General features: G+C 48.2%; 1 long non-coding RNA gene across 1 annotated transcript; it reads left to right on the top strand.

Annotated features, from left to right (window-relative positions):
- Nucleotides 1-213: 213 nt before the first annotated feature.
- LOC128336321 (uncharacterized) lies at nucleotides 214-26,399 on the top strand. Its single transcript, XR_008311915.1, has 2 exons — nucleotides 214-309; nucleotides 26,097-26,399. It is a non-coding gene; the product is annotated as an uncharacterized LOC128336321 (long non-coding RNA).

Below are 26,399 nucleotides of genomic sequence, written 5' to 3'. Positions count from 1 at the left end.
TCTTTCCCGCCGTCCTCCCGTATTAGTATTTTCCCGGAAATCTCCTGTATTATATAATTTTTTAAAAATCCTCTCTGCTACTCCAAACTGAACTCTGTCAGTGATCGTGGTGGAGACGGGCGAGCCCCGGCCGCCCTATTCCTGCCCTCCATGCGCCCAGCCAATCAGGTTCGGTTCTGTAAGAGCGCAGACAGGGCCAGAGGTGGAGTGGGCGGGGATTCGGCTGCTCATGTGACTGCAGCGAAGGCAGGATGCGGGCCGCCGGCAAGATGGCGAAGGTCTCGGAGCTATACGACATGACTTGGGAAGGTAATGTGTGTGGGAGTGGGGCGAGGAAGACGAGGGGTGCCCGGGGCGGCGGTGACGAGCCCCGTGTCTGGGGTGCGACCTGGGGCAGTGGTAGGAGCCCCTTCCCTCCCCTGCCTCTCGCCTCTTAAGCTTCAACCGTCCCTTGCCCCGCACACGCCCGCAGCTGGGAATGTAGCCCTGCGCTGGGCGTCCTCTCAAGCCCAGTCCACGTTTCTTTAGGGGGGGAGTGGGAGTGGGAGTTATAATCCATCTTGGTTATTGCAGGTATTGAACCTGGAGGCTTCATAGATAGACACAGGAAACTGCCTTACACCAAGTTTGATCTTAGCTCAGGTTCATATGCACTGATTGGCAGAGGCTCTGCACGGTTTCAGGCAGGAGTCTCTCCTATTTCTGCCTGGAGGTGCTGCCAGGGATTGAACCTGGAACTTTCTTAATTCAAGCAAATGCTCTGCCACTGAGCTCCTGCCCCATCCACAACATGTAGCTGGTTTACTTGGCTGCCTTCTGTGTTCCTCCTCCTCCTTAACATGGTTCTCCCAGATTCATTTCCTGAAAAATCTTTTGAGTTAACCCCTCAGCCATCATTCCCAACTGAATAAGCACAACTGGACATCATTGGCTCTCTTTGTCTCCCTTTTCTCTGTTGTTGTTGTTGTTATTATTTTACATTTATATCCCTCTCTTCCTCCAAGGAGCCCAGAGCAGTGTACTACATACTTGAGTTTCTCTTTCACAACAACCCTGTGAAGTAGGTTAGGCTGAGAGAAGTGACTGGCCCAGAGTCACCCAGCTAGTTTCATGGCTGAATGGGGATTTGAACTCGGGATTCTGATCACCTAATTGTAGTTAGTAAGTGGTTGACAAGTGGTTATTTTAGATTTCTTGTACACCTATCTTAAAATTTGAGAGATACTGGAGCTTGGTTGTGGTGGTGGGATGGCTCGCGGCGGGTGTCGGAAAATTTCCCTTATTTTCAAATCCAAAACTTGACAGGTATGGTACAAGTGGGCGGAACCAAGCTCGGAGGACCAGAAAGTGGGAGGGGAAACTCTAAACTGCCTTTGGAGTTTCCCAAACTGGGAATGGGGGATTGTCTGTGATGTGATCCCCAGTTTAGAATGTTAACTGCAAACGGCCGTTCGAAGTCAGTTCCTGTGATGTCTGAATGCAGCCCAAGTGTTGTGCTGGTGTGGCATACAACATGATGAGGGTTGAGATGTAATAGCACAGCAGTAGGCTTTGGTCAGTGGATCAAGCCCTAAATTTAGCCAGAAAACTTTTCCATGGCAAACACAAAGCTTCAACTATATCTTTCAACTGCATGTTCTCTCTCTTTTATTATTTATTTATTTACTCTATTTTATACTGCCTGATATAGGCATTATAATATAAGCACTGTACAAAGTTAAAACATAATGGATGAAAAACAATAAAAAAGTTAAAATTCAAAAAAAGACAAGTAAAAATGATCTCAAAAGATAAAGAAAATTAAACATTTTTAAAAAGATTTCAATTAAAAGCCTGGGAAAACAGGTAGGTCTTGAGGTTCTTGAGGTTTTACAGTCACTCCTGATTTTCTGGGGGGGAATATCAGCTAATGTCTTCCATTAATTTTAGGCTGTATTCAGTTATTTTGGTTTCTAGGTATGGGGGTGGGGCGGGGGGTGGTGGAGAGAGAGAACATGATGCAAGAGATAAAACTGATGAATTCTGGGTAATAGCCCCAAATATGCTACCATCTGCTTTTTCCAGGTGTTTCTCCTACACTGTGCCTTGAAGCTGCAATAATACACACACAAAAAGCACTAATAAACATTATTTCTAATTCATGAAGGAGAAGCAAGCTGGATGAAGTCATTGTTTGGGCCCAATGCCAAATGGACAACCCTGCTTTAGGGGACATTATATTTGCTTGCAGCTACAGAGTGGTTGGTTTCCTGTCAAGAGAAAACTTAAGAGAAGCAATATGAAAGGAAATGTGGCTCCCCAAAGTATTATTTAATCCTATTTAGGCCATCTAAAACCTTGCACTAATGATTATATTTTTAAAAAACTTAATTGATTGTTCCACAATGATGAATTACATTGTAGGCAATACAACATCAAGCACTATCAAATATTTCCATTGTCTATTTAGATCTCTTTGGAGAAGAGCAGTTACAGAATGGAATACATTGCCCAAGAAGCTGTTTTATAGTGGCTTTCCTCATAGACATACAGGCTGGATTCAGATGTAACATGAAACTGGAGTTAAAAGGGCAGAGGTTGTCACACCAATAGGTCCAAATTTGTGAAACTGCAGTTTTGTGGCAAAAGCAACCTCTGGTTTGCTTCAGCAAACTCCAGTTTCAACACTATCTGGGAATCCCTCTTAGAGGGAACACTGGTCACCAGGGTCAGCAGTGCTTCTCAGTGGCGTAACGGGGGGAAACGGTGCCCAGGGCAAGCACTGCCCCTGAAATTGTGCCCCCCCGCCCCCCCAGGCCCCCACATACCTGCGCCGGCGCCCCCTGAGTGCAGCGGTGGCGGGCGGCAGCAGATTGCACAGCGGTGGCGGGTGGCAGCGGATTGCCGAGTGCGGCGGTGGCGGCGGATCGCTGAGTGCGACGGTGGCGGCGGATTGCCGAGTGCAGCAGAGCAACACTGCCACCACCGCACTCGGCGATCCGCCACCACCACCGCACTCAGCAATCCGCCGCCGCCACCGCACTCGGCGATCCGCCACCGCCGCGCGATCCGGGGGGGTCGGGGGGGCATGCCACTTTTTGGCGCCCCCCACGTGACCCACCAGAGTGGCGCCCAGGGCACGTGCCCTGCCTGCCCCCCCCTATCGTTACACCCCTGGTGCTTCTGTCGGACTGCTCAGAAGAAGCAGAGGAACAGAAGGAGCATGCCAAACCAGGCTCAAGAGACTCCCAAGCCATGGGGACAGCCCCTTACAACTCATGAGAAGGACCATCAGAAGGGACAGGAGATAACAGCTGAGCAAAATCTCTAATGATGCCTGACAACAAAACTGCCCCTTCTCCAACAGACCACTCTCACAAGAGTGGCAGACCATTGGGGCTCTATATCGAGCAAATATTGCTCTATGCAGGAAGGCCATGGCGACAAGTACCCTGGTGACTGCTCTCCCTGTCTTGGCAACTGCTGCCAAGGAGCTGTAAAAACATGCCCCCTGACAGCCCATCTGCCCATGTGGACATGTGCATCCTTGCTTGTGCACCCTTGTGGACATGCACACCCTTGCTCTGCTGGGGTCACTGGAATTTGGAGCACCCCTCTTGCACAAACCCCCTTGCTGTCAGATCTGCGTATGCCGCAATGCCCGACCAAGATCAGGAATTTTAAATGGGTTTAAAAGATCTGTCCACACCCCCGGCTGCACACACAGTCTGGCTCTGACACATGGAGCATTAAAATTAGGGATGCGCAAGCTGGCTCGCATCAATCTGGGCTCGACATTGAGCTGGCCCAGTTTGGGCGGTGCAAATTTGAACTGGACTGACCCCCAGTTTGAAGAACTGGCTCGCAGACCGGCTTGGAGGGCGTGGAGGGTATACTTGTAAAGGGGAATCTGGTGAGGATTCCCCTTTGCAAGTAAAGGGAGATTCCCTAACCTAAGGTGGTGAGGGCCAGAGGAAAAGGTCCTTTTTTACCATTAAATTGTAGGCAGTGGGGATGGCAGAGATGGGCTCATAAGCAGCCATGTCGGCGGCAACACTGATGGGGGCAGTGGAGGCTCCTCCAACCCCCACCCCCAACAGCCTCCCAAAGGACAGCCCAGGACGGCTGCAGCCCATTTAGTGGCATTCACACATGCACAGAGGCCATTTGTGTCACCACACAAATTGTGTGGTGATGCATATGGCCTGTGCGCATGCGCGGAAGTCATGAAAATGGCTTCCCTGTGTGTCCAGAGGCCTGAAGTGGGCCACAGCCAGCCAGGTCTGTCATTTCGGAGGCTGGATGAAGGATTATATGTTGCCGCCATTGTCACCCCGGCACATACAATTTAAAGGTAAAAAGGGTATTTTCCTCTGCCCTCTCCCGCCTTAGGTTAGGGAATCCCCCTGTACTTGTAAAGGAGAATCCTCATCAGATTACAAGTATACCCTTCGAGCCAGGCTGCAAGTTGATTTGGTCTGGTTCAATGGCCAAACTGGATCAGACCCATTTCGGCCGAGCCCAAGCCTGGGCCAGGTGTGTTCGAATCAAGTCCAAATTCGAAGTGAACAGGTCTCATGGCTGGCTCGCACATCCCTAGTCAAAATCTCCTATGAGTGCATGCAATGCTTCACAGGGAAGTGGTGGGGGGTGGGATTTGCAGTGCTTCTGTTCTATTTTTTACTATGGAGATTGTGCAGTCTGAAGGGAGACCTAGGGGTCATGGCCGCATGATCCTCTCCAGGAGCCTGGCCCTCTCCTGAGAGCTGCCAGTGGAGCAGGGGTCTAGTTTGGTATGCATGGACTGTTTTGATGGGGTGATCCCTCGCAACAGTATCCTAAGTCACAGCAGGACAGCCCCCCCAGCATCCTTTGCCCTCCCTCATATACATACCCCTTTTTAGTATGTCTCAATATTCTCCTACTTTTCCAGAGTAACAGGGAAATAGTACCCCAACCAGTCTCCCCTCCCCACCTGCCAGTCGTGCTTCTATGGGACTATTTGGATGCAGGGCCATTGGGGGGAGTGCCATCGCTGTCAGAAGAGGCGCTGGCATGGTATGGTATGGTATGGTATGGTATTTAAGGGAATTTAAATTCCCTTTCCATGCATGATCGCACTCAGCACTCCCCCCTTCAAGACTGTGGCAATCACAGTCGCTCCACTGAAGTGCCGACATGCAGTCTGGCCATGGAGCTTGTTGGGATCAGCCTCGGTGGCTGAGCAGCTGGGATGTGCACCTCGTCCTGGAACTGGAGGTTGGCAGACAGTGGTTTGACAAACGTCTGCAGTGCAATTTACAGTTTAATAATGAAACTGTGGGTTTGCCAATCTCTGGTTTCATTTTATGTCTAAATCCAGCCAAAGAAATTGCATTCCCTCATAGACACAAATAAACAACTCCATTTTCTCCTTCTCCTTTCCCTCCCTTTCCCCTTCTGTCTCCATTACCCCCTCTGCCATTCTCTACAGGATCCCTACTGGGGCAAACCTCTCAACTACTAGATAGAATAGAAAGCCCTATCAGTTGTTGCCATTGGCCATCTTGACCCTTGCCCAACATGGCTTGTTCTATCTAGCAGGGAGGCTGTTGCAGGCGGCCTGGTGAAAATCATAAATGCCTCTCTGAGGGAGGGCAGGATGCCTCCTTGTCTTAAGGAGGCAATTATTAGACCTCTTTTAAAGAAGCCTGCATTAGATCCCTCAGAGTTGAGCAATTATAGGCCTGTCTCCAACCTCCCATGGTTGGGCAAGGTAATTGAGAAGGGGGTGGCCTCTCAGCTCCAGGCGGTCTTGGAGGAAACTGATTATCTAGACCCATTTCAAACTGGTTTTCGGGCGGGCTATGGGGTGGAGACTGCCTTGGTTGGCCTGATGGATGATCTCCAATTGGGAATTGACAGAGGAAGTGTGACTCTGTTGGTCCTTTTGGCCCTCTCGGTGGTTTTCGATACTATTAACCATAGTATCCTTCTGGAACTTCTGAGGGGAGCGGGGGTGGGAGGCACTGTTTTACAATGGTTCTGCTCCTACCTCTCGGACAGATTCCAGATGGTGTCGATTGGAGATTGTTGTTCTTCAAAATCTGAGCTTAAGTACGGTGTCCCTCAAGGCTCCGTAATTTCTCCAATGCTTTTTAATATCTACATGAAACCGCTGGGAGAGATCATCAGGGGATTTGGAGCTGAGTGTTACCAGTATGCTGATAACACCCAGATCTACTTCTCTATGTCAACCTCTTCAGGAGCTGGCATATCCTCCCTAAATGCCCTCCTGGAAGCAGTAATGGGCTGGATAAGGGAGAATAAACTGAAGTTGAATCCAGATAATACGGAGGTACTTATTGTGCAGGGTCAGAACTCCAGGGATGATTTTGATCTACCTGTTCTAGATGGGTTCACACTTCCCCAAAAGGAACAGGTTCGCAGTCTGGGAGTACTTCTGGATTCACACCTCTCCCTGGTTTCTCAGGTTGAGGCGGTGGCCAGGGGTGTTTTCTATCAGCTCCGTCTGATACGCCAGCTGCGCCCGTTTCTCGAGATCAATGACCTCAAACAGTGGTACATTTGTTGGTAACCTCCAGACTGGACTTCTGTAATGCGCTCTATGTGGGGCTGCCTTTGTACGTAGTCCAGAAACTTCAGATGGTTCAGAGTGCGGCAGCCAGGTTGGTCTCTGGGTCATCTCGGAGAGACCATGTTACACCTCTGCTGATGGAGTTACACTGGCTGCCAATAGGATTCCAGTCAAAATACAAAGTGCTAACTGATAAAGCCCTAAACGGCTTAGGCCATGGGTATCTAAGAGAACGTCTTCTTCATTATGACCCCCACCGTTCATTGCGGTTGTCTCTGGAAGTCCGTCTCCAGTTGCCGCCAGTTCATCCGGTGGCCACACGGAGACGGGCCTACTCGGTTGCTGCCATGGGACTATGGAATGCACTCCCTATTGAGATACGATCCTCCCCATCTCTGTCAATTTTTAAAAAATATTTAAAAACCCATCTTTTTACTCAGGCCCTTTCAGCTTCTTAATAATGTATAGGTTTTAATTCTGTGATTGATTTGTAAATTGTTAGTTTTAAATTGTTAGTTTTTAATTGTTTTAATGTGTTTTTATATGTGTTTTAACTGTTTTGTCATTGTGAACCACCCAGAGACACGTTTGTGGGGTGGTATAAAAGTGTGTGTAGATAGATAGATAGATAGATGACTGAATAAATAAATAAGTAAGTAAGATTGGGTAGTTTGGTGGTAGCTTTGTGTCCCATTGTCAGTCATTAGTACTTTAGGAAGATTGGATTGGATCATCTTATCTGTAGTAATGTTGTCAGCAAATGAAACTTCTGGCTACCTGGAATGTGTAATCCACCATCACTATAACAAATCTTTGGTTTGTGGGTTGGTTATCAAAAGGCCCCATTATATCCAGAACATGTTTTTCCCAGGGATCATTGGGATACTCTACTAGAGTAAAGAGGGTGGTAAAAGTCTTATGTGATTTGTCGCATACAGCACAAGCCATAGAGTGCCTGATTATATTTTCAATGTGTTTGTCCATACCTGGCCACCCAAAACTTTCTCTGATTTGCCTTTTAGTCAAGCTCATGCTCAGGTGACTTTCGTGGGCAATTTGGATTACTTTTGTTTGTAAGGAGGTTGGCAGTGGCACCACCAAATGATCAGTCCTCTGCCACAGCTCATTGAGAAGAGACAATCATGCATGTATGGTTGAAGATATTCAGGTACCTTGTTTTTGCATGACCATCCATTAGTTGTGTAAGGTTTAAGTTTAGTAAGCACTTGATTAGCACTAAGGGCAACTTTCCATTCAGAAGAAGTGATTACTCCATAAGCGGATGAAGCTATTTGCACAATTACTTCATCCTTGTCTTCTGGATTGTCCTTTCGGCCTGGAAGTGGAAGTTGAGATAAACAATGTGCAGTTGTATTCTGAAGACCTGGAGGATATTCCACCTGGAAATCAAAATCCATAAGTCTGGTGATCGATTTGGCTATTCTTGGGGGTGCTTGAATTGTTTCGTCCCTCTGTGCGCATGGGGTGCTGGGGTGGCCCAGAGCGAGTGGTGGTGTAGTGCACATAGGGTGCCAACCACCCCCATGGGTTTCTAACCCATGGGGTACAGGGTTCTGTTGTTTCTGAGGTATTCTGAGTGTGGACTCTATGATAGCATATTAGAGTGGATTCATGGTGTCTCATTGAAAATCTCATTTGCTATCATAGAATCCACACTCAGAACACCTCAGAAACAACAGAACCAAGTACCCCATGGGTTAGAAACCCATGGGGGTGGTTGGCACCCTATGTGCACTACATCACCACTCGCTCTGGGCCACCCCAGCACCCCCCAAGTGCACTTATGGGGCTGCTGAAAGCTCCATTATAACTTATTATGAGGAAAAACCTTAATGACGCGTAAACTTCAACAATTAACCAAAAATCAGCCCTCTGCCCAAATCCTTTGAAAAAATTCAGGTAGCTTCCTTGCCCCTACCTGGCACTACCACCAACCCCACACTGCTCTAGGCCACCCCTTTGCCCCCGACGTGAAGCTATACATTTGCTGACACCTCCATGCTTCTTTATGGAGAAAAACCTTAAAGACGCATAAACTTCAAAAATCACTTAAAAATCAGCCCTTTGCCCAATTCCTTTCAAATAATTCTGATAGCTTCCTTGCCCACCCTAGGAACTACCACCCACCACACTCCACTCTACGACACCCCTTTCCCCCCCGACGTGAAGCTATACATTTGCTGCAATCCTCATTATTCTCTATGAGGAATTCAAAAATACTTTAACAATTCACCAATAATCAGAGGGGTGTCCATTTGCCTTGGGGTTTTTTGGGTGGTAGGCACCCCTGTCTGTCTACCACCCACCCCGCTTTTGTGCCCCTAGGTGCCCCACAATAGGGGATATGAACTGGTTCGGGTCCCATTATACTCTATGAGAAAATAATTAAAAATATTTCAAATATTCATTAAAAATCATAGGACTGTCCTATTGTTTCAGGGTTTGGGTGGTTGTTGGCACCCATGGGTGCTCCACAATAAGGTATAATGGCCTGGTTCGAGTCCCATTATATCCTATGAGAAAAAATAAAAAATATTTTTCAAAAATTCATTAAAAAAATAATACGAGTGTCCGATTGCTTTGGGGTTTGGGTGACAGGTACCCCTGGGTGCCAGCTACCATCCTACCAATTTTTGGTTGTCCAAAGTGGTCCAAAGTGGTCCTAACCAGTTCAAATCCGAACCAAACCAGGGGGTGGTTCGAACAAAACCAAAACCGAACCACCACCAACTGGTTCGAACCCGGTTCGAATCCGAATCAAACCGGGCGAACCGGTTTTGTGCACATCCCTACTGGAAAGACCAGGAGGATTCCACTGCAAAGAGATGGAGGTGCTCTGCTTACCTTACCTTTCCGTGCCTTAGGAAACAACATTTTTTAAAAAACTTTCTGCCTAATTTTTATTTTTCCTGTCTTCCAAAATCCATCCATATAAAACTGAAGATTTCCACCCATCCTTAATTATATTAGGAAAGAGTGACAGAACAGAGTTCTTACTCAAATTCCAAATGTTTGCTAGTATCAGAACTATTTCCCCCAGTAGAAAAAATAAAATCTGATCAAATTTTTGCACTGTGAACCCCTTCTCAACTTTCCCTTTGGTACTTAGGTATGGCTAGATCCCCAAGTACAAAATACCTTGTTTGGGTTAGTTAAGAATGGCATGCATGCATTTAAATAGATACTTTTCTCAGACAGCTATATAAAAAAGGGGTTCTGGAGCAGTGTTCTCTCTAATATTTTTCATCTGTGTGCGGAATTAGATTTGTTCTGGGCGGCAGCATCAAAGCAGTGTGTGCACACAGGCATTCAGAATGTGGCCTTCCTGATTCAACCTGAGCGGGATCTAAAATTAACTGAGTGGACATTAAAAATGTGAGAGCGCACGCATATGCTCACGCCTTAGAGGGAGCACTGTTCTGGAGGCATCTAGTTGTCCACTGTGGGAATCAAGATGCTGGACAAGATTTAATCTGATCCCAAAGAGCACTTACTCCCTTTCCATTCGTGAGCATGAGCTAGACCACCTCACAGTGGTAGATTGTCCCCAGACCCCGGCCCAAGAAGACACAGAGACGTTAAATGGATGAAACGGGCCACGTTTATTAATAAACAAATAGGCATAGGCGGACTGTAAACCAGGTGATTAATCACCAACATAGAACAGTGCGGGCCCCTAGGCGTGAGCTAGGATGCTACCATCCTATTCATCACCTGACATGGGCGACACACCCTGGCTCAGGAAACAAGCGGGTATACCCCACCTGTCTCCTTCAAAGCCAACCGCCCTCCAGAGAAGAGGGGATCTGGACAGCTCAAGGTCTTCACCCACCCCGGACCGCACAGCCCAAAGGTTGATGAAATCCTTAAGCAGGTTTCCTGGCAATCAATTTCTCCCCGTGCCGCACAGGCTACAAAGGAGCGATTGACCATTCCACCTTACAATATCCAAGGGTGCTCACCATACTCTAACCAACCACTTACCCCTTAGCCCGCACTGTTACTGCCACCCAGGGAGGTCAGCCCTTGCTTGGCCTCCCTGCCCCATGCCATCCAACAGTGCAGCAAGCCCATTCCGAATATTGCGTAAATACAAATCGCACCCAGCCTTGGAAAGGTGAACACCATCCGGGCGATATAGCTCGTGGAAGCGAGCTGCTAAATCAGGTTGCCTAATGATGTCCCCCCCAGCCGCCAAAACTAACTTACCTATGGCGGCCGAAACCTTGCGCCGGGCCTTTTCTAACTTAAACCCGTTAAACGCAGCGCGCCAAACCCTGCGCTGAAGCCAATTGATCCAGAGGATACAAACCCCGGGCATCCACCTGCGCAGTACGGTCAAATCAGAGGCGGCTTGCTGCACCATGGACAGGCCAGTCCGCCTGCCTAAGTCATTCTCACCCAAGTGAAGGACAAGAACGGTGGGCACAGGGAATCTAGCTAAGTGATCCTTAATGGCCGGGAGCAGCTGACTCCACAGCATGCCCCGCATGCCCAACCAATACACCAGGGCTCTTCTCCAACCCCCAGCTGTGAACCCCAGTGGGAGGTGCTGGTCCGCTTGAAGGCCCAAAAGACCAACGAATGGCCACAGATCAGGACCCGTACAGGAGCCGCTGCCCCACCAGCACCTGCCAAAAAGAAAATTTGATCAATCCAGATAATATAGTCCGCTGTCAGTGCACATAACGCCTGACCGCCACGGACTTCCACCGGCCGATCCGCCGTACCACGGCCTCTTGTAGGCCCAACCGGGAAGCTGCAGTAGCTGCCCCAATCCTGAAGGAGTGTAATGTGAGCCCTACAGGCGGCACCCCAGCTGCAACCAAAGCCCTTCTTACCACTGCCAGGAACTGGTATTGGGTAAGAGGTGCCTGATCCACGTGGACAAACAGGCACCCCGCTGAGGCAGGCCCGAGGGCTGCGTAGTGCTGCAAGGCGATCACCAGGCAAATGCCAGGGTCAGAGGCAGCTGCCAAGCGCACCAACTGCCCTTTACCGTGTTGATCCGTCTTAGAACGGCGTAGAAAAAACTGTGCCACCCCGTCACTGAGTGACAAATCAGAAAATTGCAAACAACGGTCCCTCGGGGAGCCCCTGTTCCATGATAGCAACTCACATGGACGAAAGGCGCCGAAAAAGGCGACTAAAACAGCCGCCCGAAAAAGAGTTACCTCCCACTGGTTAGCACAGCAGGCCTCAAGTTGCTGCAGCACTGCGGCAACCAAATCTATGGTGAAAGGACGTCTAGAGTCGAGGCTGCCCGGGTTCTCTCTGGACCAGCCCTCGAGCATGCGCCGTACCCGAGGATCCGCTGAAAAATCACTAACCCCTTTTACCTGTGCTGTAAAGGCCAGAGCAGCTAAGTAGCCGCCAAGCGTGGACACAGCCCGCCCCGCCCTACGTAACATAACGAGGAACTGTTGCAGCCGGCACACTGGAACAGGCCAAACCTCCTCCAAAGCTTCAGATCCTCAAAACAAGGAAAAGGCCTGAAGCTTAGCCGCATAACTGGCTCTGGTGCTGGGTGCCAGAGACGCCGCTATGGCCTGTTGTGCCTCCAACTGCCAAGCTGCCACAGAAAGGCGGGCATGAGATCCGGTTGCAGTGCCGTCTCGGGAGCTAACTGTCTGAACCTGTGCAACTGAAAACGAGACAGAGCATCAGCTATGTCGTTGCGCATGCCCGGAACATGCCGGGACCGGAACAAGATGTTAGCCCGGAGGCACTGCAACACCAGGGCCCCTACCAGCCCCATAACCCTCCGGGAGCGAGAGGTTTGTGAGTTGATGACCTGCACTACTGCCTGGTTGTCACACCAGAACCGGACCAACGAGTTAGAAGACTCGTCGGCCCAAATGTGCACTGCAACTACGATAGGAAAAAGCTCCAGAAACGTAAGATCCCTACCTAACCCTTGCCTCACCCACTCGACGGGCCAGAGGGCCGCACACCAGCGACCCCTAAAATAGACCCCAAAACCCACTCCACCTGCTGCATTGGAATGGACTTGTAGGTCAGCCTCCGCTAACAGTTCATTCCTCCAAAAGGCTACCCCATTGAAACCCAACAGAAAGGATTCCCAAAGGGAGAGGTCAGCTCTAGAGCCCTCAGTAATCCTGACCCCATGATGGGGGCCCCGAAGGCCAGCCATCATATCACACAGCCGCCGCAAAAATGCCCGACCTGGGGCCACCACACTACATGCAAAATTAAGATGGCCCACTAACACTTGTAAATCCCTCAGGGTAATTTTTTGGGCTCGGCCAGCTGCCCTAACTAGGTCCAGAAGGGCCAACAATTTTTCCTGGGGTAACCTTGAACAACCAGCAACTGAGTCAAGTTCAATCCGCAAAAAGGAGAGCCTCGTGATGGGGCCTTCCATTTTGTCCCTTGCCAAAGGGACCCCCAGCTCGTCCGCCAGCTCCATAAAGGAGCGAAGCAAATGCTGGCATTCCTCAGAATAGCCCCGCCCTACAAAAAGAAAATCAACTAGGTAATGCGAGGTGGATATAAGCCCCGCCCTCCGCTGCACTGCCCATTCCAGAAATGTACTGAAAGCCTCAAAAGCTGCGCAAGAAATGGAGCAGCCGATGGGCAGGGCACGGTCAAAATAGAATCGCCCGGCAAAGGCGAAGCCCAGCAGCTCAAAATCACTGGGGTGAACAGGCAGCAAGTGGAAGGCGGACTTGATATCACACTTGGCCATAAGGGCCCCTGGTCCCAGGCCCCTAACCACCCAGACAGCATCATCAAAAGATGCGTATCGTACTGAGCACAAACTATCCGGGATGCCATCATTCACTGATGACCCCCGAGGGTGAGATAGATGGTGAATTAACCCAAATTCACCAGGTACCTTCTTAGGGACCACCCCCAGGGCGAGACCCTCAAACCCGGGAAGGGAGTGCTCTCGAACGGGCCCAAAACCCTACCAGCTGCCCCCTGCTTATTGATTTTCTTGAGAACCACCTGTTCCTTACCTATGACAGACCTCAAGTTACGAGAGCTACTAAGCCCACGATGGGCCGAAGACGGTATCCTAAAACCTTCCCGGAAACCCCGGTTCAAATAGGCAGCCACAACCCGATCCAGATAGTCCCAGAGCAAACGCTCCAGTACATCAAGCTTGATGGGGCTGGGGCCCTTTCCCCGCAGGGGGTGGAGGAGAGGCACCCTTCTTGTTGTTGCTGCCGGGCCGGAACTTGGACCCTGAGCTACTGAACTTGGCCCTAGGGCAGACAGAGCTAGGATGCTTGGCCCCACACACGCCGCATGCGCGTTTGAAGCAGCAGGGGGACCGGGTACACTTACCGTGGGTATTGTACTCCCAGCAGACCAGGTGGGGTTGAACCCACTGCTGGCCAGCCCCGCCCGATGTTGATGGGACCGCTGCCCTAGATAACAGGTGGCCACTGTCTGACCGATCCCCTTCTACGGGGCGGGGCGGGGACATAATAACTAACCACAATTCCTGTAAAGGGGTGTCCCACGGTAGGGAAGGGTCCAAGGCAGCCGTCATGCGAAAACTGTCATCATACCGGATCCAAGAGGAGCCGGCAAAATCGGACACTGCCCTATGGATCATATCCATGTATTTTAAAAGCGCCGGGCCACAGGCAGGCTGCGCCTGAACTATGACGCCCATATAAATGGTAAATCCTGACAACCAGTTATTCCACGTCTTCTCAACTGGCTTACGCTTAGTGGCCTCGCGGTCCTTAAAGGATTCCCCTTCTTTATGTTTTACTCCTGGCTTGCGAAAAAGGAGACTAAAAATGTCAATATACTCTCCCTTCAAAATCTTTTCCTTGGTAGCAGGCAGTAAGTGGTCACCAAGCAGCAGCCCCATGCCACCGTATGGGGCATGATAACCGGCGGGGAGAATCCCCATGGGATAGTGACCGGTGGTACCAGAAATCGCTGGAACCGGGCTAGGGATCACACCTGCAGGTGGGGCAACCGGAGTACCCGGGGGCACAGCGCCCGTCCATACCCGCTCAGCCACCCCTTGCAGGCCAGCAGTAACCCCCGGTATACTAACAGGGGGACCTAAACCCCAAGGATGTATATAAGGAGGCCAATATGAGTGTACTCCCCAACTCCCGCTCGCTGGCATCGGCCAGGGTACATAGGGCCACTGGCCGGTGCCGCTGGGAGGTGTAGGTGCTGCTGGCTCACCCGGGGCCACCGGTACTCGAGGGTCCACAGGCGGAGGTTCAACCGGCGCAGCAGGCAGTGGAAGCGACGGAGCAGGCAGCACAGGAGCCGGGTCCTCAGGCGACGGCAATGGAGCCACAGGAGCAGGCCTTCCAGGAACCAGGTCATCAGGCATGGATGGATCTTGCAGACCTGAGGGAGGAGCCAGGCCGGCTGCCCCCCCCTTTTCCAACGCCTCCAACCTACTAGAGAGTGATTTTAAAAGCTGATTCCGGGCAGCCCCCCTGGTCCTGCGAGGCACCTCGGGAGGAGGGACACCACCACCCCGCCAGAAGGACCAGCACCCTTATCAGAAGGAGCGCTGCGAGACTTCTCCAAGGCCTCCATCCTACCAATCAAGTCCCTAATAAGGGCCATTTCTTCATCATCCTCATCCGAGGAAGAAGGGGGGGGGGCTTTGGGCTGCCTAACAGGCTTCCCACCCCTTTTCTCCTTAGCTTTCCTGGGCATCGTGAAAACACCCACAAGCCCTCAACCAATATTAGAAGGAGAAGCCAACCCCCAATTCTTGCTCTACAGAGCAACCCTATGGATGTGGGAGAGGTTTGCACGAAGGGAAAAAACCTTAGCCACCCCCAGGGGATACCAAAGCTCAAGGAAAAAACCCCAGAAGCCAACTCGAAAGCCCAGCAACAACCCCTCACAACAAGGCCCCCAAAAGCAGCCAGAAACCCCTTCCAAAGATCAGGAGAGCCAAGAAAGCTGTAGAAAAACTTGCAAAATGCCCCACCCCACGGCCCTCCCGGGCCTGCAACAAACCAAAGGGCCAAAGCCCTGTCGTGATGCAGATGCCGGAACGGGACGCTGGAGAAGGCTGCGATCGGGCCCACAGGCCACAGAGCCCCGCTGGTATTCTGCAAAGCCTGGAGACTTGTCTACCTAATGCCCTGCACAGCGGGACCTGAAGGAACCCGCTGGAGAACTGCCACGCCCGCTCCAGGGCGAACCCTCCCCAGGCCTAAGTGGAAGGAGCCCAAGTAAAGAGCTCCTTCCTCATGCAGATCCTGAAAAGAACTGAAGAGTAGAGGCGCGGATCGACCGTGCTGCAGCCGAAACCACGCCCCTTTTTGCAAATTGGCCAATCAGGCCACTTCTAGGGCCTCATGTCCAGGGTGGCTGAGACAAACTCCCTCCCCACCGCACAAGGCGAAGGGGAGGGGAATTTTTGAGTACCATTAAAAGACAGCAAAATGTTCATGATTTATATTATAGTCCTATGCACACATACTTGGGAGGAAGTCCCACTGGATTCCATGGGGCTTACTTCTGAATAACTGTGCATAGGGCTGTGCTTTATTATTTATTATAGCTTTACGGCCATGGGTTGCACCATTTGGTTTTTTGGTGTCAGATCAGATGGCAAAATATCTTGGACCATCTCTCCTTTTGTATTCATATAGCCCAACAACAGGTTTGCTGGATGCTGCAACTCAGAGAGTTCATCCAGTGGTAGCATTTCTTGCCCTGGTGTGCCAGCTTTTCCCATCACTCCATCTCCATGCCAAGAAATTGATGTTCTGCCAATCAATCAATCAATCAATCAATCAACAGATAGATATAATTGACATTTTCAGCAAGATACAAAGGCTAAACTAATGCATACATTGTCAAATAGACTGCATTCAGTTTTAGGACAGAAATCAATAACACAGCCATAGGAAATGAAGATTTCTGGGTAAATTAAACATCACAATATAATGCACATATATCTACCAAATGTGTCTTCCCAAAAGGACCCGTGGGCAGGCCTGAATATAGCAGCCCTGCTTCACTTCAGAGACCATTTCAGAGCTTCCAAAGGGTCCCCTATGATGGCTCAGCCCCATTCAACTCAGCTTTGAAGGTATCCGATTTGCTCCAGGCCACATTCTTCAGCCACCCCACCAAAACTTTGCTTTAGCCCACCCCCCTAAAACTAATAGTGGACAAGAGACAAACCTCTATTCCTCCTCTTCCTTCCCTGCCATGAGGGAACACGCAGCTGCTTTCCATGCAGAGGCGGACTTAGCCACAAACCTTGGGGATTGGGTCCATGGCCTCCTCTCTCCAAGGGGCCCTCCAAATTTTGGGGGGCCTCCCCAGAACCCCCCACTGCCCCGCCCCCACCCCACCGCTGCCCCGTGCCTGCTGCCCCGCCATGCAAGTTATTTTTAAAAAATCATTATTTTCAACTGCCACGCTGCGGCAGGGATGGGAGTAGCTGGTGGGGTGTGCAAGCTCGCATTTGAGGGGAAACCAAGGCAGGGGAGGTGGCAGTGGTGGCAAGAGCTCCTTCCTTGAGCCCGCCTGCCTCCCAAATGAGAGGTTGTGCCATTTTCAGCCCATTTTGGGGCTCTTTGTGTACACGACCTCATTTGGGAGGCAGGTGGGCTCAAGGAAAGAGCTCTTGCCTCCACCGCCTCTCCTCAAACGAGTGCCGCACACATGCTGCCGGCCACCCCTGTCCCCGCCACATAGCGGTGGCTGAAGAAAGTAATAAAAAAAGATTTAACTTGCCTCTGACCCCCCCTCCCCAAGCCCTCAAGCGGTGGGGGGGGGGGCTCTGAAACCCTTCAGGTCTGGGCTCCAAAATTACCTAGGTGCACCCCGCTTCCATGGCTTGACCTTTTAAAGAATGTGTAAGATCTTGTGTAGTATTTACACAAAATAACTCCAGGAGGTTTTACACACAGGGCTTCTGCCCCGAATCTCCTTCGGGAGAGAGTGTGTGCATTCACACACCAGCCAACTCTACCCCAAACTTCCGACAAGATCCTTGGACCCACTCCACACACAAGTCGGGCTTTGTGATGCGAATTCTAGCTTATCTCGTGGTATTTCCGGATTTTTAAAATGCTGGTTTTAAGCGACTTTTTCTGAAACTCTGGAGGAAACAGGGAGAGATGCTGACGTAGAATCATTAGCATGATAAGAGGTATGGTCTCTTCAGAAATGCAGATCTTTCTCTGCAGGGAATTCTCTCTCCCCTCTCCCTCCCATTGGCTAGGAAGGAAAACACTGATGCCTGCCATGTGTACTTGCAAAAACGAAAGCCGAGAGCAGAGGGGACAGGCTGCTTCCCTCAATGCCGCAAGTGTATTTCGAAGTGGCTTCGCTCAACCTTTACACCAAAGCCTGAAGCCAAATGTGAATAACCTCAAGGCAGACACTGAGCCCTTTTCCACTGAGCAATAAACACACTGAGTGGAACTAGGAAATACAAGAGCTTAACAGTTTCAACATATTTCAGTACAGAGGGAAACGTAACTGCAGATTCACTCAACAGTTCAACATATCTAACAGGATTTATTTCCTTTTCATTTCCCATGGAGTCCAGGGAATGATGTGGATGCCCCTACAATTTCTACTCTATTCTGAGACTGCGACAATGGCCACAGCCTTACAAAAGGTTACAGATCCAAGAAGTAGTTGCATCATTCCCTGGATTCTGTGGGAACATTAAAAAATGTCCTTTAAAGGTCAAGTTGCTGAAGGTGACTGCTTGCTCCCTCATAACAGTTCTAGGGGTGTGATGGGAGCATTGCAAAGGTTCAGGGGGGCAAAGAATTCAGCCAGTTTGCTTTGATGTGAAATACTAGAATATATTCCAAGCAGTGACACAGTTTACTCTGCATATCCTTTAATTATTTTCAGAGTATCTGGGAAAAGTCTCAGCAGAGATTATAATCTCAGCGGAGATTATACTTCTTGAGGATTCTCAGGAAGAATAGTCTTTCAAATAATCTACTGCTGATGTTCTACCACTGTACCATAGAGAGTGTGTTAACCTATGGAATCTGTGTGTGGTTTGGGAGTTGCACAGTCAGGGAAAGAGCATTGCTGTCCAAGGTTGTTAAGACTGCGGAGAGAATTATTGGGTGTACTCTTCCAACTTTAGACCAAATTTATGCCACCAGGAGTTTTAACAAAGCGGTAGAGATAGTGCAGGATCCCACGCACCCTGGAAATTATCTCTTTCAGCTTCTGCCTTCGAGAAGGAGGTACAGGGTCATAAAAGCCAGGACCAGCCGCTTGAGAAATAGTTTCTATCCAAAAGCAGTGTTAGCTCTGAATGCAGCAAAATACAGTTTCTGATGGGGTTTTTGTTTTCAGTTCTTTAGAGTTAGAGCAATGGGTATATGGAGGGGGGGGGTATATTGGGATATATTTAGTTATTTCTTGTTAGGTCCTGTAGAGGTTGTTGTAGATTCTTTCAATCTCGTTGTTCTGTACGGGACAATGACAATAAAGACTTATCATAAAAGTCAAATTCTCCATTGATTTTTAAAACTTATGTAATGGTGATGCTACAATACATAGTAGAGAATTATACAGGCACTTCTGTTTAGTTTTCCAAGGTACACCTCCACATAGTATTTGGGTGTTTCATGAGCCCCAGCATACTGAAATTTGTAGTTTTCCAGCATTTTTTGGTCTGGCTACGTCCACTGCTAAATAGTTTTTGAAATATTAAAAGATTAACAAGCTTGACTTGTATTTTTCAGCTGATATTATGGTGAAGTTATCTGAAATATGGGTATGAGATGTTTGGATGGGGGCGCAATTTCAGTGTTTGCCCTGGGCGCTATTTTCCCTAGAGACGCTTCTGTGTACCTGAGGCAGGGCACCAATGATGCCCTCCTTGCATGCACCCTCCTCCTCCTCTTTCTCTTTTTGTAAAGCAGGATGGGGGAGGAATGCATCTTGCTACCTCCCCAATAACCTGCCGCCTGAGGCAACCACCTCACCTTGCCTCATGGAAGGGCCATCCCTGCACACAGGAGTGAAAAGAGCTATACTTGATGAAACACCCTCTGTACTGTCCTATTCTGAATGTATTTGCCCCACTTATTCTTATGGAGAATGGTACTCAGCAATAATCCAGTGTGGAGCAGCAGGTAGCAGGGAGGGAGAAAGCAAAAACCAATCATAAGTCAGTTTTAAATGGCCACTAAATTAATTAATGGAGCACTCACTTTTTCTTCTTCTTCCATTATAATATGGACCATGTGGAGCAGTGCAGTCAACACAGAGATGCTCTCTCGGAGTCTAAGATTTGACTGGCCACAAGAATGTTAGACGCCTGCAGCTAGCAGCTAAGCCATTAGCAGAGTTTTCGACATATGTATATTTTATGGTTGGAAGGGCATGATTTCTAAATATTTTATTGCTCACAGGCTACACTGCACTATCATTGTCCCTCATTCCCATAGTAAAAATGTGTTACTGCTGGAGTTTGCTTGTTTGAAGCTTCTTGAATAAAAACAAACAAAAACCCTAGAGTAAAATCCCTTGCAAGATTTTGTTTTTGTATTTTTTAAGGCCAGGGCTTCTCTGGTACCACTTGGCCAATATTTTATTAATGATTCCTATCACTTGTAGTTTTTCAGTTATTCGTCCATCAGTGGACTTTATCCCTTGCAAAGACATAGGCCACAATCCTTTGCCTGAAGAATGAAAAATCTATTTTAAGTCACCCAGTTTAAAAATCAAGTCTAACTAAATAGAGGAAGACATTGCAGAATTGTCTAGGAAACTTCTCTGGGGAGAAAATAAATACTCAAGAATGGAACTAAAGGAAACGGAAGAAGGGTTTGCAAAGCAGAACATGAATGGAAACAGGGGAGGAAATGGAACATGAAAGGAAAATGCTAAAAGAAAAACCCAGAAGCATTGATGAAAACACAACCCCTTTTCTCTAAAAGGAAGTTTTCTCCAAGACAGAATTGCAGATAGCTGAATTCTCAAGCACTAGTTTATTCACCATCTATGATTTGCACAAGTGGCACAAAAACTTTGTTTGTAATTAGTGATACCATAATATTGGGTCCTGGGAGAAATTAATAAATGGATTTGGACTTGGGGCAACATAACTGAGCAAAGAGGCACTTTTTAAAAGTGGTGATTCTCTTTATGTAGCAGGGAAAGAGCAACTGGCCCTATCCATCCCCAGCACAGCATCTCTCCAGTGGCTATAGCTGGTGTCTATCTTATGTTTGTTTTTTTAAGATTGTGAGCTCTTTGGGGACAGGGACCCCCTTCCCTTCCCTTCCCTTCCCTTCCTTCCTTCCTTTCTTTACCACTTTGGCAACTTTTGCTGAAAAGTGGTCTATAAATATTCATCATATTTGTATAACTTAGGAATAGTTAAACTGTCCTGACAATGAACCTTCCAGCATTCATGACTGTTGAGTTGATTCTTCATTAGTTGCATTATGGCACTGCTCTGAGGAGCAAATGGAACTTTGCTGTCTTTGGGAAACAAGAGTCTTACTAGCCCTATTCAGGGGTTTGATAACCAGGGTACAGGAGGAACTGTGTGTGCTGACTCGCCTTGCTCCTTGGTGCCAATATGCTCCATAGGCAAACCCTCTGTTCTTTCCATGTTCAGGGGCCACCCAGTGTTTCAAATCATGGGAAGAAACTTCTCCCAGGTTAAGGGGCAGCTCTTTTATAAGGTAACGGGAGGCAACAGCCTCAGGCAGTGAGTGCAGGCACCATGCCCCATACCAGGCATAAAACATCAGACTTAGGAACATAGGAAGCTGCCATATACTGAGTCAGACCATAGGTCCATCTCGCTCAGTATTGTCTACGCAGACTGGCAGCAGCTTCTCCAAGGTTGCAGGCAGGAATCTCTCTCAGCCCTGTCTTGGAGATACCAGGGAAGAAACTTGGAGCCTAGATGCTCTTCCCAGAGCAGCTCCATCCCCACCTCCCATCCCCACTTGATGCTGCCACCTCCCGTCATGCCCCTGTAGAGGGTGTGTGTGTGTGTGAGAGAGAGAGAGAGAGAGAGAGAGATTGCCCTTCTCACCGACCCCAGGAGAGCTCACACATTGCCCATAAGGTTGTTTCAGACACCAGCATCTGATATGGGGGTGCAGAGCCATCAGATGCTAGCTGTACCACCTAGTTCTAATTGAATCCAGATTCCCATTGAATCCGGAGGATGCACATTGTCTGCTTAATCCAGCAAGCAGAGCTGTGTCAGCCCCTTGAGAGAGCCTCTACCTGGAAGATGGTGGAGAAGTTGGGCAGTGTCAGTTCCAGGCTCGGAGTCGGGGCCATCAGAGCCCAATGCTGACACTGCCCAGATTACCCCTTACCTTCCGGGCAGGCCGGCATTCTCTCCTGTAGCAGGTACAGGCAGTCTGAGAGGCAAGGCTTCAGGAACAGATTTGTATTAGTGTAAAGGACTTTTGAAGGGAGGGGAAAGGTGCAAAATCCCCCTCCGTGCCTGCTCAACTGTGCACAGCAGCCTTCCATGCAAGGAGGCAGAAAGCTTCATGTGCACCTGCAGCCCCAACTCTGGCATCAGAGTGCTGTGCATCATGCCAACCAGTGTCCATAGTTATTGAATGCCTAGATGTAGTCAATTACTAAACGAAGGAAGGAATCCAGATATTTATTTTTGGAGAAAATGATTGATTATCCTGTTGTGTCTTAACATTTACAACACTGATGGGCTTTTATATTTCTTTTAGGTTTTGTCATCTAATATTGAGATGAGTATGTGTGCAGTTATTATAAACTTTAGATGCAATTTGTTATTAATTTTAATTAGGTTCTCGCTATCTCCTTCCCCATTTTTCTATTCTGCCTGCCTAGGCCAATATTGCTTTCTAAATCAGTCTAACAATCCAGTCCTAAGAATTATGGAGACATTTAAAACAAACCCCGCCCCCCCACACACTTTTCCTACATGGGACTCAGACAAAATATTGCGACTGACATCCAGAGCAGCATCTGGGGGTGCAGTAGAGATGTGTTCCTGTGCAGAAAGGCTATTCTGAATTCAGCCAGAGAGTCTTGCTGAGCAGCAGAACACATGTATGGACTGTGGGTGGGGGGAGTGATGTTTGCTACTTTCCCCTGCCTCCATAAGTTCTCTTGGTTTTCCAGAAAAATATCCCTGAGGGCTATACAATTAGGGATGTGCACGGAACCAGTTTGGCTGGTTCGGTTCGAATCCAGACTAGATTTGAACCGACTGGCCTGGTTTGTTTCCATGAGTTGTTGTATGGTGATACAAACAGCCTCCATGCCTACTCAAGGCCTCTGAGTACCAGTTGCAGGGGAGTAACAGCAGGAGGGAGGGCATGCCCTCAACTCCTGCCTATGGGCTGTCCAGCTGCATCTGGTGGGCCACTGTGTGAAACAGGATGCTGGACTAGATGGGCATTCTTGGGCCTGATCCAGCAGGACTGTTCTTAGGTTCTTATACGCAGAAGTCAGAACCAGGCTGCAGCTGTCCTGGGCTGTCATTTGGGAAGCCAGTGGGAGCAGGGCTTGAAGGATCCATCGCCACCCCCACCACTTCGTCTCTGCCACCACCTCACCACCTATGCTGCAGCCTCCACTAGAGGCCCCTTTCTCTCACTGCCACCCCCCACTGCCTTTAGGGAGAATTAGAGAATATCTCCTTTACAAATATACTTGAACTGGCTCACAAACTGGTTCTTAGAACTGGGGCTGGTCTGGTTCAAACTCAGACTGGCATCCCTCCTTGGGGGGCCAGTCCAGTTCGAACTCAGACTGGTTGAACCGGGCCAGTTTGATTTGAACCACGGTTCAGATCAAGCTGGCTCACACACCCCTATATAAAATCCTTGGGTATATATTTTTGGAAGGCAAAGAATGCTTGTGGCGGCAGGGGAGGGGAGTGAAAACCATCCCTCCCTCTTTCCTTCCACTTGTGCGCTGCTTCTCAGGAAGCCTGGCTGAGTTCTAAGCAGCCTCTCTGTGTGGGGACAAACTCCACTGCGTCTGCAGATGTCAGCCACTGTTAGGAAATGGCAGGTTATTAGCTGGATGGCAATTCTTTTGTAAGTTAGTCACTCCCTGGTGGCTCAGAGGGTGTTCCTGATTAGCTCTCTTAATAGCTTCTATCATTTTAGAAAGCAGCCACCATTAGGAATCTTACAAATGTCATGTTTCTCCCACCTCATGACAAAGGTTCATGGGAAGGAGTAAAATTACTTCATCCCGCTTGCTCTCCTACCCGGGATGTATGTGAAAGAAACAGCGGCTGGCTTCAGACATACACTTTAACAGCTGTTAACACCAACTGGAGTTAAAATTCCAAACTCCAAATCACGCTGCAGACATACAAGCAAGCTTCGCAGCCCGGCTATGAGCAAAGCGTCAGCAAAAGCGGCTATGATTTCTTTGCCACAGTCTCAAAGGGAGCATGTCCATTGTGCTCCGCTAGCTTCCTCAGGCAGACGACGGATTAACCCTTTCCTCAATCTGCTCCTAGTTATGTTATCCTAATTAATTTTTTAAATTTAATGTTTTTTGACATTTTGAATTTTAAAAATATCTTTCCCAGCTTCCCCCCACCCCACCCCATCCTTTCCCACCGCTCCACTGCACTGGCTGAGGGGAGGTGAGAAGAGAAAGGAGAGCTAGAAGGGGAGGGAGGGGAGAAGAGAAGGAATAACACCATTGCACCAATAGATGTGAGTAAATCAAAAGGGTTTTATGTGGCAGATCACACATGAGTCCAGGGCTGCTTCCTCCATGAAGTGCTGAGGAAATGGGGTGGTGGTGAAGGAGAGGAAGGAGAGGAAATGGGGTGGTGGTGAAAATGGCATGCAAACTCCCCTTCTTATTCTCTTCAAAGCAGTTAACTTTTCCTCTCCTTTTTTCCTCCATCTTCTTCTGTCTATTTTGTTTGGTTTTTTAAGGAGACTGACTGACTGATTGATTGATTGATTGATTGATTGATTGATTGATTGATACATTTGTATACTGCCTTTCTTTAAAACAATCCCAAGGCGGTTCACACCAAAAAATTAAAAAAAGACTATAAAAATTACACAATTAAAATATTAAACTAGAATATAAAAACATAGATCTGACTAAAAAGTGTGGCTTTCTTTTAGAGGTGTGTGTATGTCAGCTCCGCATTTCTATCTGAAAGAAATACAATGGATATAGAAAGAATAATTTTACTTTACTGGGAAACAAAAGTCTTTTCAGTGCCTTGCAGCAGGAATTACTATTATTTATTTATTTATTTATTCAATTTTTATACCGCCCTTCCGAGCAGGCTCAGGGCGGTTTACAACTAAAAGACAAAAATCATTAAAAACAATTTAAAAAGAAATACAAATATAAACACCAATTTAAAAACATCTTAAAAAACAATTAAACTATCAAAACAATTAAAGCCCTAAAAGCCAGGTTAGCATTAAAACAATTAAAACAAATTAAAAACCCTGAAAGGCCAGGCCAAACAGATGAGGTTTAAGGGCTCTCTTGAAAGACAATAAAGAATTAAGATTACGAATTTCTGCTGGGAGTGCATTCCACAGCCCAGGAGCAGCTACAGAAAAGGCCCGCCTCTGAGTCGCCACCAAACGAACCGGTGGTAACTGGAGACAGACCTCCCCAGATGACCTTAACATGCCGTGGGGGTCATGTAAAAGAAGGCGCTCTCTAAGATATCTCTTTGTGTATCTTTAGATTTCAGGGAACAGAGGGAAGAATGTGGGGGTGGTGCTGAATCTCCGAGAGGCGATTGCTGTCAGACAGAAGCGCTTAACTCCAGTTAAGGAAGAGTCTATTTTTGGACATAACGCTTTGGCGGCAAAACCGCAGTTATCAGCAGTGAACCACTGAAAAAAACTCAGGTCCGAACTGGAGTTTGTTGAGGCAAACTGGAGTTAACTTTTGAGACTTAACAGGGGTTTTGTGCATTCGGGCGTACTAGAATTAAAAGCTCTGACAGCTTTAACTGCAGTTTAAGTGTATGTGTGAACTGGCCCAGCAAGTGGTTTTTAGAAGAGGGAAATTAAGAAACAATCTAAAAAGCCTGGAAAATGCATGAGCTAGCAAGAAAGCTGATACACCTCAGAGTGCAAGGTTTCTGCTCTCTTGGAAATTAATGCAACTTGTTATTATGAATGTTCTGCTATTTGCAATTCATTTAACCTGTATATTTACATAAATAAATCAAATATTACAAAAACACTCAAAATCTCCAGTGACTCTCCTTCCAAGGGAAACCAGAATCCAAGCAACTCTCCAAACCTCTGGAACTTTCCACCACTTGGAAAACTGGGGCACCCAAGGCAGTGTAACAATATTTGGAACAAGGAAAACCCTGCAAGGCACTTTCCCGATTTTAACCCTTACCACAGTGTCACTACAGATATGCAAAGTGTGCTTCTGTATCGCTCGTGTATCGACATCGCAGTCTCTGTGCTGTCAGCAAGGTGCCGTTTACATTTCTGATGGCTTGTTTTGGATTTTATTCTTGTGTTTAAGTCCTACAACGTTGTTTTAAAATGGCGGTATTTTTCCATTTTAGGGAGTTTTGGGCACACTAGCAAAGACTGCTCCTCCTGCTGGTGGATTTGTGCAACACCCTTTAACTACATTGTCAATTCACTCCCGCCAAGCTGAAGCATTTCACAGTGGCTGTAGCCTGTCATCTGGAAAGTGCCCTGGAGCCATGAAGTGACATTTCATTGGAACCCTGATTGTGTGAAAAATCGTTATTGACAAACTTTGCTTCTTTTAAGCTTCTGCAGCTAAAACAAAAGAAAAAAAAACAGAGTAAAAACTCTTAGAACAGGTTGTTTGTGCTTTTGTTATAAAGCCCCAGAACTCT

Source organism: Hemicordylus capensis, chromosome 1 (genome assembly GCF_027244095.1).
Source record: "Hemicordylus capensis ecotype Gifberg chromosome 1, rHemCap1.1.pri, whole genome shotgun sequence".
Taxonomy (NCBI): Eukaryota; Metazoa; Chordata; class Lepidosauria; order Squamata; family Cordylidae; genus Hemicordylus; species Hemicordylus capensis.
The sequence above is the reverse complement of the archived record's forward strand: the minus strand, read 5'-3'. Positions and strand labels throughout refer to the sequence as shown.